Raw genomic sequence first — 14,627 nt, forward strand, 5'->3', positions numbered from 1 at the left:
TAAATAATAATAATTTATAAAGTTTACTCTAGCTCACATTTATAGTGAGCCAGACATTTTTTAGGGCTACAGCTTCCCTAGTGGCTCATTTGGTAAAGAATCCACCTGCAATGCAGGAGACCCTGGTTCGATTCCTGGGTCACAAAGATCCACTGGAGAAGGGATAGACTACCCACTCCAGTATCCTTGGGCTTCCCTGGTGGCTCAGCTGGTAAAGAATCTGCTTGCAGTGAGGGAGACCTGGGTTGGGCAGATCCCTTGGAGAAGGGAAAGGCTACCCATTCCAGTATTCTGGCCTGGAGAATTCATGCACTGTATAGTCCATGGGGTCTCAAAGAGTCGGACACGACTGAGCGACTTTCACTTCACAGTGAAAACAAGTAGCTCGATTCTCTCTGTGTGCTGACCAGCCTGGCCAGGAATGGTGAACCACAGACTAGCTCTGTCTTTGAGGACAGGAGAAGGAGGCAGACATACAAGGAGATGAGTGCAACAGTGTACTGTTGAGGCTGCAGTAGGTGTCTGTTCTGGGTGTTGTGAGAACATAAATGATGATGGATCAGTCAATCTCTCTCCTAAATACTTCTAGAATTACTGGTGGTTGTCATGCGGCCACCACCATAACTGCAAGAAGGAAAACCTTTCAGCCTCTGCTGAGACAAGACCCTGTTCTGTGGACACGGCCATGTCTTTCTCTTTGCAAAGGTTTTGGTGCTGCTTTTCCCAGCAGAAGGATCAGTGCCTAAGAGTAAGGCAAACCTAGATTCAAACCCTGACTCTTCACTTGTCTTCTCTAAAATTTATAAAAAGTTAAACTTTCCTACACCTCCATCTCTCCATTTATGAAATGGGAATACAGCAATCTCCTTCCAATGGCCACCATATTATAATCAGAATAGTACTTTTTTCTTTCTGAAGCTGAGAATTTATAATGGCATCTACTGGGTAAAGTGATTTGTGAAAAGCTATACAATGGAATTCTCATCACAGCTGTATGAGGGAGGCAACAGAAAAGGATGGCAGGCCATATCAGATGGGCTCCTTCCTAGTTCCACTGTGTGATCTTACCAATGTTAATAACTCCCAGTCCTTCTGCTGACCTCACTGGTTGATCCTGAGGTGTCCACAATTCAGATAAGGTGTGGACACATGGCAGAAGGAGGGAATGAGCAAGAATACCTCATTGACCAGGACAGTGACTGTTTATAGTGGCTGGATTTTTAATATTTGACAAGAGAGTGTTTAATTTTTGAGTGTATAAAAAATTACTGGCCTAGATGAAATTACAGGATGGGGATAAGTACCTTTCCCACTGCCAGTGGGAAAGAGGACTGTAAAATAAGGGTAGAGAGTCTTATTTTTAAATGTTTACAATAGCCAGGACATGGAAGCAATCTAGATGTCCATCTGCAGATGAATGGATAAGAAAGCTGTGGTACATATACACAATGGAATATTATTCAGCTATTAAAAAGAATGCACTTGAATCAGTTCTAATCAGGTGGATGAAATTAGAGCCTATTATACAGAGTGAAGTAAGTCAGAAAGAAAAACACCAATACAGTATATTAATGCATATTTATGGAATTTATGGGCTTCCCTGGTGGCTCAGAGGGTAAAGCGTCTGCCTGCAGTGCAGGAGACCTGGGTTTGATCCCTGGGTTGGGAAGATCTCCTGGAGAAGGAAATGGCAACCCACTCCAGTACTCTGGCCTGGAAAATCCCAGGAACTGAGGGGCCTGGTGGGCTACAGTCCATGGGATCACAAAGAGTCGGACACAACTGAGCGACTTCACTTTCACTTTTCATGGAATTTAGAAAGATGGTAACAATGACCCTATATGTGAGAAAGCAAAAGAGACATAGATGTATAGAACAGTCTGTTGGACTCTGTGGGAGAGGGAGAGGGTGGGATGATTTGGGAGAATGGCATTGAAACATGTATATTATCATATGTGAAATAGATTGCCAGTCCAGGTTCAATGCATGAGGCAGGGTGCTCAGGGCTGGTGCACTGCGATGATCCTGAGAGATGGGATGGGGAGGGAAGTGGGGGGAGGGTCAGGATGGGGAACACATGTGCACCCATGGCTGATTCATGTGCATGTATGGCAAAACTACCACAATATTGTAAAGTAATTAGCCTCCAATTAAATAAAAAGAAGAAAAAAAAATTGAAGGGATCTTGTTTGCACATAGCTGTTGGATACAGGTGAAGTCCTAAAAAACCTTCTAGAACTAACACCAAAAAAAGATATCCTTTTCATTACAGGGGACTGGAATGCAAAAGTAGGAAGTCAAGAGACACCTAGAGTAATAGGCAAATTAGGCCTTGGAGTACAAAATTAAGCAGGACAAAGTCTAACAGAGTTTTTCCAAGAGAATGCACTGGTCATAGCAAACACCCTCTTCCAACAACACAAGAGATGACTCTATACATAGACATCATCAGATGGTCAATACTGAAATCAGATTGATTATATTCTTTGCAGCTGAATATGGAGATGCTCCATACAGTCAGCAAAAACAAGACCCGGAGCTGACTGTGGCTCAGATCATGAACTCCTTATTGGGAAATTCAGACTTAAATTGAACAAAGTAGGGGAAACCACTAGACCATTCAAGTATGACCTAAATCAAACCCCTTACGACTATACAGTGGAAGTGACAAATAGATTCAAGGGATTAGATCTGAAAGACAGAGTGCCTGAAGAACTATGGATGGAGGTTTGTAACATTTTACAGGAGGTGGTGATCAAAACCATCCCCAAAAGAAATGCAAAAAAAGGCAAAATGGCTGTCTGAGGAGGCCTTACAAATAGCTGAGAAAAGTAGAGAAGCTAAAGGCAAAGGAGAAAAGGAAAGAGATACCCATCTGAATGCAGACTTCCAAAGAATAGCAAGGAGGGAAAAGAACGCTTTTCTCAGTGATCAATGCAAAGAAATAGAGGAAAACAATAGAATGGGAAAGGCTAGAGATCTCTTCAAGAAAATTAGAGCTATCAAGTGAACATTTCATGCAAAGATGGGCTCAATAAAGGACAGAAATGGTATGGATCTAACAGAAGCAGAAGATGTTAAGGAAAGTTGACAAGAATACACAGAAGAACTATACAAAGAAGATCTTCACAACCCAGATAACTTCGATGGTGTGATCACTCATCTAGAGCCAGACATTGTGGAATGCGAAGTCAAGTGGGCCTTAGGAAGAATTACTATGAACAAAGCCAGTGGAGGTGATGGAATTCCAGCTGAGCTACTTCAAATCCTAAAAGATGATGCTATGAAGTGCTGCACTCAATACGCCAGCAGATTTGGAAAATTCAGCAGTGGCCACAGGACTGGAAAAGTTTAGTTCTCATTCCAATCCCAAAGAAAGGTGATGCCAAAAAATGTTCAAACTACCACACAAATTTCTCTCATCTTGCACACTAGCAAAGTGATGCTCAAAATTCTCTACGCTAGGCTTCAACAGTTCTTGAACCAAGAACTTCCAGATGTTCAAGCTGGATGTAGAGAAGGCAGAGGAACCAGAGATCAAATTGTCATCATTAGATCATAGAAAAAGCAAGAGAATTCTGGGCAAAAAACATCTACTTCTGCTTTATTGATTATGCCAAAGCCTTCAATGTGTGGATTGCAACAAACTGTGGAAAATTCTTCAAGAGATGGGAATACCAGACCACCTGACCTGCCTCCTGAGAAATCTGTATGCAGGTCAAGAAGCAACAGTTACAACCAGACATGGAACAACAGACTGGTTCCAAATTGGGAAAAGAGTACATCAAGGCTATGTATTGTCACCCTGCTTATTAACTTCTATGCAGAGTACATCATGCAAAATGCTGACAGGATGAAGCACAAGTTGGATTCAAGATTTCTGGGAGATATATCATTAAACTCAGGTATGCAGATGACACCACCCTTATGGCAGAAAGCGAAGGGTAACTAAGGAGTCTCTTGATGAAAGTGAAAGAGGAGAGTGAAAAAGCTGGCTTAAAACTCAACACTCAGAAAACTTAGATCATGGCATCCAGTCCCATCACTTTATGGCAAATAGATGGGGAAACAATGGAAACAGAGAGAGACTTTATATTCTTGGGCTCCAAAATCACTGCAGATGGTGACTACAGCCATGAAACAAAAGACTCTTGCTTCTTGGAAGAAAGCTATGACAAACCTAGACAGCATATTAAAAACGGAGACACAGGTATACCTGTGGCAGATTCATTTCGATATTTGGCAAAACTAATACAATATTGTAAAGTTTAAAAATAAAATAAAATTCAAATAAAAATAATTTAAAAAAGAGAGAGAGAGATAAGCAACTGAAACCAAGCACAAATAAATGGTGACTCCTATACAAAAGTGTCACAGTAACCATAAAAAAAAATAAAAAATAAAAACGGAGACATTACTTTGCCAACAAAGATCCATATAGTCAAAGCTATGGTTTTTCCAGTAGTCATGTATGGATGTGAGAGTTGGACCATAAAGAAAGCTGAGTGCCAAAGAATTGATGCTTTTGAACTGTGGTGTTGAAGAAGACTCTTGAGAGTCCCTTGGACTGCAAGGAGATCCAACCAGTCCATCCTAAAGGAAATCCACCCTGACTATTCATTGGAAGGACTAATACTGAAGCTGAAACTCCAATACTTCGGTCACCTGATGCAGAGAGCTGACTCATTGGAAAATACTCTGATGCTGGAAAAGACTGAAGGTAGAAGAGAAAGGGATGACAGGATGAGATGGTTGGATGGCATCACTGACTCAATGGACATAAGTTTGAGCAAGCTCCAGGAGTTAGTGATGGATAGAGAAGCCTGGTGTGCTGCAGTCCATGGGGTCACAAAGAGTCGGACATGACTGAGTGACTGAACTGAACTGACAGGTGAGTCAGACGCACTTCACAATCATCACCTTGAGCCTTACCTCAAAGTGATGCTAACTCCTTCTTTTCCCTTTGAGAAAATAAAATGGATGTTGAAGCACCCCAAGAGTGAAAAAATCACATACAAATATAATGGCCTTTAACTACTGTCCAATTATCTCCATCAGCAAAATTTTTGTAAGCACCTACTTGCTGTCAGAAGTGAATCTTACTAGGTGCTGAGGTCCCCAGAACCCCAAGACTCTGTCCTTGCTCTCCTGGGTCTCCCAACTGAGTTTCAGAAATAGAAGTTGTATATCAGATCAAATAATTAAAGATGTTTGAGGTTAATAAGTGCTAATGAGTTCTCAAGATATAAGGGCTGAATATTGCAGCCTCATCAATTAATCACGGGAAGACCTAATATTCAAATAGAATTGGTAGAATCATGCTGACAGCTAAAATCTTTAGAATCTCTTTCTGTCCCCATTTTCCTCAGTGTCCAGACAGAGGGCTCAGACATGGCCTCAAGATTGAACCAGTCAGAGGTTCAAGATCAGTTTTCATTTTTTCCGTCTCCTTTATTCTGAGTTTTTTTCATCTGCAATGTCTTTTGGAACTTGGACAGACACAGGAAGAAAGTTTCTCTTCAAAGAATGACTTGTTAAATGTTTTATACTTTTCACTGTGGAAAAAGACCTTTTTAATGAAAATAGAATGTAAAGTTTCTCAATAAGTTTCTATTTGCTAACATATCAAAATGATTATATTAGATGTTTTGGGTTATATAACATACATTAGTAAAACCAATTTCACCCATTTCTCTTTACTGTTTTAGTGAGGCTATGAGAAAACATATATCATGTATCTGCTTGAATTATGTTTATGTTGGACAATGCTGCTCTACGTTATTCATAATATACACCATTAAAGGCTAATTTTCCCATAAAAATAAATGTAGAGAGATTCACTCTACAGTAACTGTAGAACTGTTCTGCTTTAACACTGATTTTTATTTCTTAGCATGATTCCTAACATTTAGGAGAATGCTTCCTCTTAAAAAAAACAGCCCATTTGGCCTTCTTCAGATGATAAATCTAAATTTAGCTCAAGTTCCCAAAATGTTCATTGTCAGGCTTTGCATTAGCATTGCATCTTAATGACTGCTTGGATGGCATTGTTATAGGACAAAAACTATTTGATATTTTAATGACAGTAAAAATTTAAATAATAGCACACTGGTCACTTTTATAAATTCAGATGTATGTACTGACAAATGGTTTTAATACTAATTACCAGCTAAGGTAGAAGTCTTTTGACAATAAGGTTCTAGTTTACAATTCACTTAATCACTAGAATTCAAAATGTATAGCTCTTTATAAAGAAAATTTTATTTTTATAAAACAAATTTAATATTACACTATTTACATTAATACTAAAAATATTTTTATAAAATAATAAATATATATTGCAAAAGTCATACTATGTCAATATTCTTATTGTACTTTTCCTAGTTAGAATCATTCAGATTCAAACAAATTTAATGCATTGTGCTCCTTTCCCTGTGAGTAAAAGGATTTCCCTGTGAGTAAAAAGAACACTTGAGATTGTAAAACGTACAAGTAAAGGGACTTAAAGGGAGATGAGAAGACTCTGAACACAGACTCTCTCATAGAAACATCCATAATCCTTGGAAAATACCACCCCTTATCCCTAGTTCAGTTCAGTTCAGTCACTCAGTTGTGTCTGACTCTTTGCAACCCCATGAATTGCAGCATGCCAGGCCTCTCTGTCCATCACCAACTCCCAGAATTCACTCAAACTCATGTCCATCGAGTCGGTGATGCCATCCAGCCATCTCATCCTCTGTCGTCCCCTTCTCTTCCTGCCCCCAACCCCTTCAAGCATCAGAGTCTTTTCCAATGAGTCAGCTCTTCTCATGAGGTGGCCAAAGTATTGGAGTTTCAGCTTTAGCATCAGTCCTTCCAAAGAACACTCAGAACTGATCTCCTTTAGAATGGACTGGTTGGATCTCCTTGCAGTCCAAGGGACTCTCAAGAGTCTTCTTCAACACCACAGTTCAAAAGCATCAATTCTTCAGCACTCAGCTTTCTTCATAGTCCAACTCTCACATCCATACATGACCACTGGAAAAACCATAGCCTTGACTAGATGGACCTTTATTGGCAAAGTAATGTCTCTGCTTTTGAATATGCTATCTAGGTTGAACACCGCCCCTCCCCCCGCCACCAAAACCTAATGGTCTGGAGAGCGATTCAAAACAGGTGGATACTGGAGGGGAGTAGAATTTAGAGGAAGCTACGCACAGTGTGATTTTTTTTTTTTTCTGTTTTAAAATCATTACAAAAATTGATGTAAAATACATATAACCTAAAATTTAATCTTAACCACTTTTCAGTATGTATTTCTGCATTACTAAGTGCATTCATGAGTTTTCTGTTTTGATCCTGTGCCTTGAAAGCAACTGTGGCCCTGGTGGAGCAGGGGGTGCTGAAACTCTAATAGAAAGTCTGGTCAAGTACACAGACCTGCTGGAGTAGGAGGGAGAATCCTAGAAAGGAACAAGCCAGGGAAGGGGAAGCCCAAATTCTAGGCTTAAACTCTACCCCAGAATGAGGCATGTTGGGGACAGACTGAAAGCCATCTGCAATGAGATCTGAACTGCTGCCCACAGCAGGCAAAAGAGAGTTCACAGTTTGGGTTGAACTAAGTAAATTGTCTATTGAACAAAATAACATCATTTTTTGAAGGGATATCACAACCTATAGTCCTTTTGAAATAACATTCAAAACGTCTAGGATGCAATCCAAACTTACTTGACACACGAATAGCCAGGAAGATGTGACCCTTTCTCAAAAACAGGGGCCAACCTCTAGATCACTCAGATATTTGTATTTTCAAACAAGTACACTAAGTTCTTATAGGATGTGTAAGGCTATAAAGGAAAACATGCTTGTAACGAATGAAAAGACAAATATAGAAAAAAAAATCAAAAACAAATTCTATAACTAGAAGAGATAATATTTGAAATAAAATATCCATTAGATGGATTTCATGGCAGACTGCAGATGACAGGACAGGTCAGTGAGTGCATGACTGATCAATATAAAAGTAGCCAATCTGAAGGAAAGAGAGAACAAAGCTTGAAAGGAAAGGAATGGTGCTTTGGTGACCTGTGGGAAATCTGAAGTAGAAAAGAAAAAATATTGGAGAAAAATAAAACCTCAGGGATGTATGGATTGATATAAAAAAGGCTAACATAACAGGTAATTGAAGTCTCAGGAAAGAGAGGAGAGGGAGAATGAGGCAAAAATAATACTCAAAGAAATAATGGCTGAAAAACTTTCCACATTTGGTGAATGGCATATATTTACATGTTAAAGAGGCCAATAAATCCCAAGAGGACTAAATATGAGTGAAATCACACCTGTACACATTAAAGCCAAAGATAAAGAGAAAGCAGCCACAGATGAATGACATTATATACAAGGGAACAATAATTAGAATGTTTGTGGGCTGATCAAAAACCATGGAAACTAGAATACAGAAGTACATCTTTAAAAAACTAGAGAAAAAGGATCTATCAGTCTCTAATTTTATAGCAAACAAAAATAGCCTTCAAGAAAGAAGGTGAAATGAAAACATGTTAGTTTTTCTCCACTAGACTGGACCTACTAGAAATATTGAAAGAATTTTTTTCTGGAAAAAGAGAAATGATACTAGGGAAACATGGGTCTTCAGGGATAAAGGACGATCAATAGGAATTGTAAGTATCTAAAAGACAATTATTTCTTCTTAATTAGCTTCAGTTCAGCTCAGTTGCTCAGCCGTGTCTGACTCTTTGTGACACTATGGACTACAGCACGCCAGGCCGCCCTATCCATCAGCAACTCCCGGAGTTCACTTACACTCACGTCCATCAAGTCGGTGATGCCATCCAGCCATCTCATCCTTTTCCTCCTGCCTTCAATCTTTCCCAGCATCAGGGTCTTTTCAAATGAGTCATCTCTTCACATCAGGTGGCCAAAGTATTGGAGTTTCAGCTGCAGCATCAGTCCTTCCAATGAATATTCAGGGCTGATCTCCTTTAGGATGGACTGGTTGTATCTCCTTGCAGTTCAAGGGACTCCCAAGAGTCTTCTCCAACACCACAGTTCAAAAACATCAATTCTTTGACTGTCAGCTTTCTTTATAGTCCAACTTTCACATCCATACATGACTACTGGAAAAATCATAGCTTTGACTAGATGAATCTTTGTTGGCAAAATAATGCATCTGCTTTTTAATATGCTATCTAGGTTGGTCATAACTTTTCTTCCAAGGAGCAAGTGCCTTTTAATTTCATGGCTGCAGTCACCATCTTCAGTGATCTTGGAGCCCAGGAATATAAAGCCTCTCACTGTTTCCACTGTTTCCCCATCTATTTGCCATATAGTGATGGGACCGGATGCCATGATCTTAGTTTTCTGAATGTTGAGTTTTAAGGCAAATTTTTCCACTCTCTTCTTTCACTTTCATCAAGAGGCTCTTTAGTTCTTCTTCGCTTTCTGCTATAAGTGTGGTGTCATCTGCATATCTGAGGTTATTGATATTTCTCTCAGAAATCTTGATTCCAGCTTGTGCTTCATCCAGTCCAGCATTTCTCATGATGTACTCTGCATATAAATTAAATAAGCAGGGTGACAATATACAGCCTTGACGTACTCCTTTCCTGATTTAGAATCAGTCTGTTGTTCCATGTCCAGTTCTAACTGTTGCTTCTTGACCCGCATACAGATTTCTCAGGAGGCAGGTCAGGTGGTCTGGTATTCCCATCTCTTTCAGAATTTTCCACAGTTTGTTGTGATCTACACAGTCAAAGGCTTTGCCATAGTCAATAAAGGAGAAGTAGACGTTTTTCTGGAACTCTCCTGCTTTTTCAATGATCGAATGGATGTTGGCAATTTGATCTCTGGTTCCTGTGCCTTTTTAAAATTATCCAGCTTGAACATCTGGAAGTTCACAGTTCTCGTACTGCTGAATTAGCTTAAAGTATGTATTTTAAACTATTGTTTAAACTAAAATTATAACATTGTTTCTAGGGTTTATAAGGGTGGCAGGAAAGGCCTTGTGAATGAACCTATATGGTTGCAGGCTTTCTGCAATTTGCACAAAGTTATAAAATATAATTGTAGGAAGACTGTCAAAATTTATAGATACATATATAAAGAAAGTAATCAGCCATTAAAAAGAATACATTTCAATCAGTTCTAATGAGGTGGATGAAACTGGAGCCTTTTATACAGGGTGAAGTAAGCCAGAAAGAAAAACACCAATACAGTATACTAACGTGTATATATGGAATTTAGAAAGATGGCAACGATAACCCTGTATGCGAGACAGCAAAAGAGACACAGATGTATAGAACAGTCTTTTGGACTCTGTGGGAGAGGGAGTGGGGGATGATTTGGGAGAATGGCATTAAAACATGTATAATATCATATAAGAAATGAATCGCCAGTCCAGGTTTGATGCAGGATACAGGAAGCTTGGGGCTGGTGCACTGGGATGACCCAGAGGGATGGTATGGGGAGGGAGGTGGGAAGGGGGGTTCAGGATGGGGAACACGTGTACACCCGTGGTGGATTCATGTTGACGTATGGCAAAATCAATACAATATTGTAAAGTAAAAAAAAAAATTAAAAAAAAAAAAGCTCTGAATGGCATTAAAAAAAAAAAGAATAGAGAAAGGATTCTGAAAATGTCCAGAAAGAAAGACAAAAACATAAGAGATCAAGAATCAGAACAGCATTGGACTTTTAACACCATGGATGGCTGCAGACCAAGTTCAATGCATGAAATAGGGCACTCAAAGCCAGTGCACTGGGACATCCCAGAGGGATGGGATGGGGACGGAGGTGTGAGAGGTGTTCAGGCCAGGGGGACAAATGTACACCCGTCGCTGATTCATGTCAATGTATGGCAAAACCCACCACAAAACTGTAAAGCAATTAGCCTCCAATTATAATAAATAAATTATTTTTTAAAAATGCAAAAAAAGAAAGTAATCACTAAAAGAAAGAAAAAAGACAGACACTGCAGAAAACTCAATAGATAAATGAAATTATAAGAATATTAAAATAATCCCAAAGAAGACAGGAAAGGAGCAACAGAGAAACAAACATCAGAGGCTAAACAAGAGGAAAGTAATAAAATGGTAGATTTGACTCTAATCATATCAATAATTATGTTAACTATTCCAATAAAAAGAGGTTATCGGAATGGATAAAAATGCAAGACTCAACAATAGGCATGCTATCTATAAGAGATGTGCTCCGAATATAAAAACCCAGATAGGTCAAAAGAGATGACTGAGAAAGAATTCAATAAAAATAGCAAGTATAGGAAGGCTGGAGCAGCTAACTAAATAGCATATGAAACTGATGGCAAACAGAGATTAGTGCTAAAGAAGGACGCTTAATAATTTTAAAAGGAACAGACTATGATAACAAAACATATGCACCAAATTATTATCCTCAAAACACATGAATCAAAAATGGACAATTAAAGGGAGAAATGGACAATTTTACAGCAATGTAGGAGAGTTTTAGTAATTGACATAACAAGAAAACAAATATGATGAATAAAGTCATACGTAATCTAAATAACACTATCAACCGCTTTGTCCCAACTGATATTTACAGAACTGCACCCAACTGTTCAACCTCACAAGTTCAACCTCACAAGCTATGCTGACAAAGACCATACTTTGAGCCATAAAATGACCCAGTCAAACAAAAAGGTTGAAATCCTAGAGTCTGTTCTCTGATCACAATGGCACTAAATTGGAAACCACTAACATTTAACAATAAAAGATCTAGAGAAACCCCACATATGTGGAAATCGAACAATACACAATTAAGCAGTACATGAATCAAAGAAGAAATCGAAAGGGATATTAGTAAATAATTGAAACTGAAGATAATATAAAAACAATATATCAGAATGTACGGGTATGCAGATAAATCTGTGCTCAGAGAGAAACATAGCTTTAAGTGCATATATAATAAAAGAAAAAGATCTGATATCAAGAGCCAGGAAAAGAAGAGTAAAATTATCCACAGTAAGTGTATTTTAAAATCCCTATTATTGCCAAATTTAATCAAATGTTAAGTAATTTGTAATTTTTATAAAAACATCTTTCCACAAAGAAAATTCCAGGCCTGGATTATTTCATTAATAAGTTCTATCATATATCCAAAGAAGAAATAACAGCAATTATACACAGCTTGCTTTTAGAAAATAAAGGAGGTGGGAACACTGTCTCTTTTTAAGAGATTGATGTTATCCCAATACCAAAACCTGAAACATACATTGCCAGACAATATAAGTAAGGGAAATGACAGACCTCTGTCATGAACACAGACACAAAAATCCTTAACAATATCCTAGCAAATTTCATCCAACTCTAAAAAAGGATTATGACTAAGTAGAACTTCTCCTAGAAATGCAAGATTCAGTCAATGTAATTCACCCAAACGTATTAACAGCATAAATGAGAAAAAACACATGGTCATTTTTCAATAGACAAAACAATTTGCTAAAATTCAGCACCCACAGGAAATATAGTCTCCCAGTAAATTAGAAATAGGGAAAACTTTTTCAAACTGATAATGGGCATCTATGATAAATCATGCTAATGGTAAAATAACAAATCCTTTCTTCCTGAAGTCAGGAACAAGGTGGAGGTCTACACTTGCTACTCAGTCACTCTTGGGTGCTTATTTTGTGCCAGGTACAGTGCCAGTCACCTTAGAGCAACTCTTTGTGCCAGCAGAAATGAGAAGACTGCAGCACAGAGAGGTTAAGAAACTCCCCAACATCACAGAGTAATCATAAGCCAACATTTATATTCAGATACTTCAGAGTTCACCTCTGATTACACTATCTTCTCAATAGTATAGTAATAATTATTATTATAGAACCTAGGTTATATTCTTTGCAGCCAAAGATGGAGAAGCTCTATACAGTCAGCAAAAACAAGACCAGGAGCTGACTGTGGCTCAGACCATGAACTCCTTATTGCCAAATTCAGACTGAAATTGACGAAAGTAGGGAAAACCACTAGACCATTCAGGTATGACCTAAATCAAATCCCTTATGATTATACAGTGGAAGTGAGAAATAGATTTAAGGGACTAGATCTGATAGAGTGCCTGATGAACTGTGGATGGAGGTTCGTGACATTGTACAGGAGACAGGGATCAAGACCATTCCCATGGAAAAGAAATGCATACGAGACAGCAAAAGAGACACTGATGTATAGAACAGTCTTTTGGACTCTGTGGGAGAGGGAGAGGGTGGGATGATTTGGGAGAATGGCATTGAAATATGTATAATATCATATATGAAACGAGTAGCCAGTCCAGGTTCGATGCACGATACTGGATGCTTGGGGCTGGTGCACAGGGATGACCCAGAGGGATGGTATGGGGAGGGAGGAGGGAGGAGGGTTCAGGATGGGGAACACATGTATACTTGTGGTGGATTCATTTCGATATTTGGCAAAACTAATATAATATTGTAAAGTTTAAAAATAAAATAAAATTAAAAAAAAAATGCAAAAAAGCAAAATGGCTGTCTGGGGAGGCCTTACAAATAGCTGTGAAAAGAAGAGAAGCAAAAAGCAAAGGAGAAAAGGAAAGATATAAGCATCTGAATGCAGAGTTCCAAAGAATAGCAAGAAGAGATAAGAAAGCCTTCCTCAGCGATCAATGCAAAGAAATAGAGGAAAACAACAGAATGGGAAAGACTAGAGATCTCTTCAAGATAATTAGAGATACCAAGGGAACATTTCATGCAAAGATGGGCTCGATAAAGGACAGAAATGGTATGGACCTAACAGAAGCAGAAGATATTAAGAGATGGCAAGAATACACAGAAGAACTGTACAAAAAAGATGTTCACGACCCAGATAATCACGATGGTGTGATCACTGACCTAGAGCCAGACATCCTGGAATGTGAAGTCAAGTGGGCCTTAGAAAGCATCACTACGAACAAAGCTAGTGGAGGTGATGGAATTCCAGTTGAGCTCTTTCAAAATCTGAAAGATGATGCTGTGAAAGTGCTGCACTCAATATGCCAGCAAATTTGGAAAACTCAGCAGTGGCCACAGGACTGGAAAAGGTCAGTTTTCATTCCAATCCCAAAGAAAGGCAATGCCAAAGAATGCTCAAACTACCATGCCGGGGACCAGCCCCGGCTGATCCAGGGTATTCGAAGGAGAGATGGCGTAGGCGAAGATCAGGAAACAGCTGCTTAATTAAACGTTAATTAAGGATATAAAGAGTAATAGAATGAGGATAGCTCAGTAAAATTCAGTGAAGAAAAGAGGCTGAAATAAGGATAGCTCAGTGAGGAAATTCAGTGGAGAAAAGAGGCTGAATAATTTTGCCAGAAGGTAAGAGAAAGAATGACATGGTGAGACCAAGTTTCGGTGAACAAGGCCCGCACTTTATTTTTCAAAGTAGTTTTTATACCTTAAGTTATGCATAGAGGATAATGGGGGAAGGGGTAGAGTCAGGCAGCAAGCCAGGCTTTCTTCCTGCAAACTTATCGTATGCAAAAGCTTAGGTGATTTGCATCATCTTCTGGCCTGGAGGCCTGTTAACATTTTAAGATCTTTTCTTCAGAAAACTTATTTTTCTCTAAAGGTGATTGGTCAGGAGCCACCCTCCAAAAGCATTAGATAAAGT

General features: G+C 38.8%; 1 protein-coding gene across 2 annotated transcripts in view; it reads right to left on the reverse strand.

The window, feature by feature from the left end:
- Nucleotides 1-14,627, reverse strand: part of CLSTN2 (calsyntenin 2) — a 725,154-nt gene that overhangs the window by 191,815 nt on the left and 518,712 nt on the right. The window lies entirely within an intron of this gene.

The sequence above is a fragment of the Bos indicus x Bos taurus genome, chromosome 1 (assembly GCF_003369695.1).
Source record: "Bos indicus x Bos taurus breed Angus x Brahman F1 hybrid chromosome 1, Bos_hybrid_MaternalHap_v2.0, whole genome shotgun sequence".
Classification (NCBI taxonomy): domain Eukaryota; kingdom Metazoa; phylum Chordata; class Mammalia; order Artiodactyla; family Bovidae; genus Bos; species Bos indicus x Bos taurus.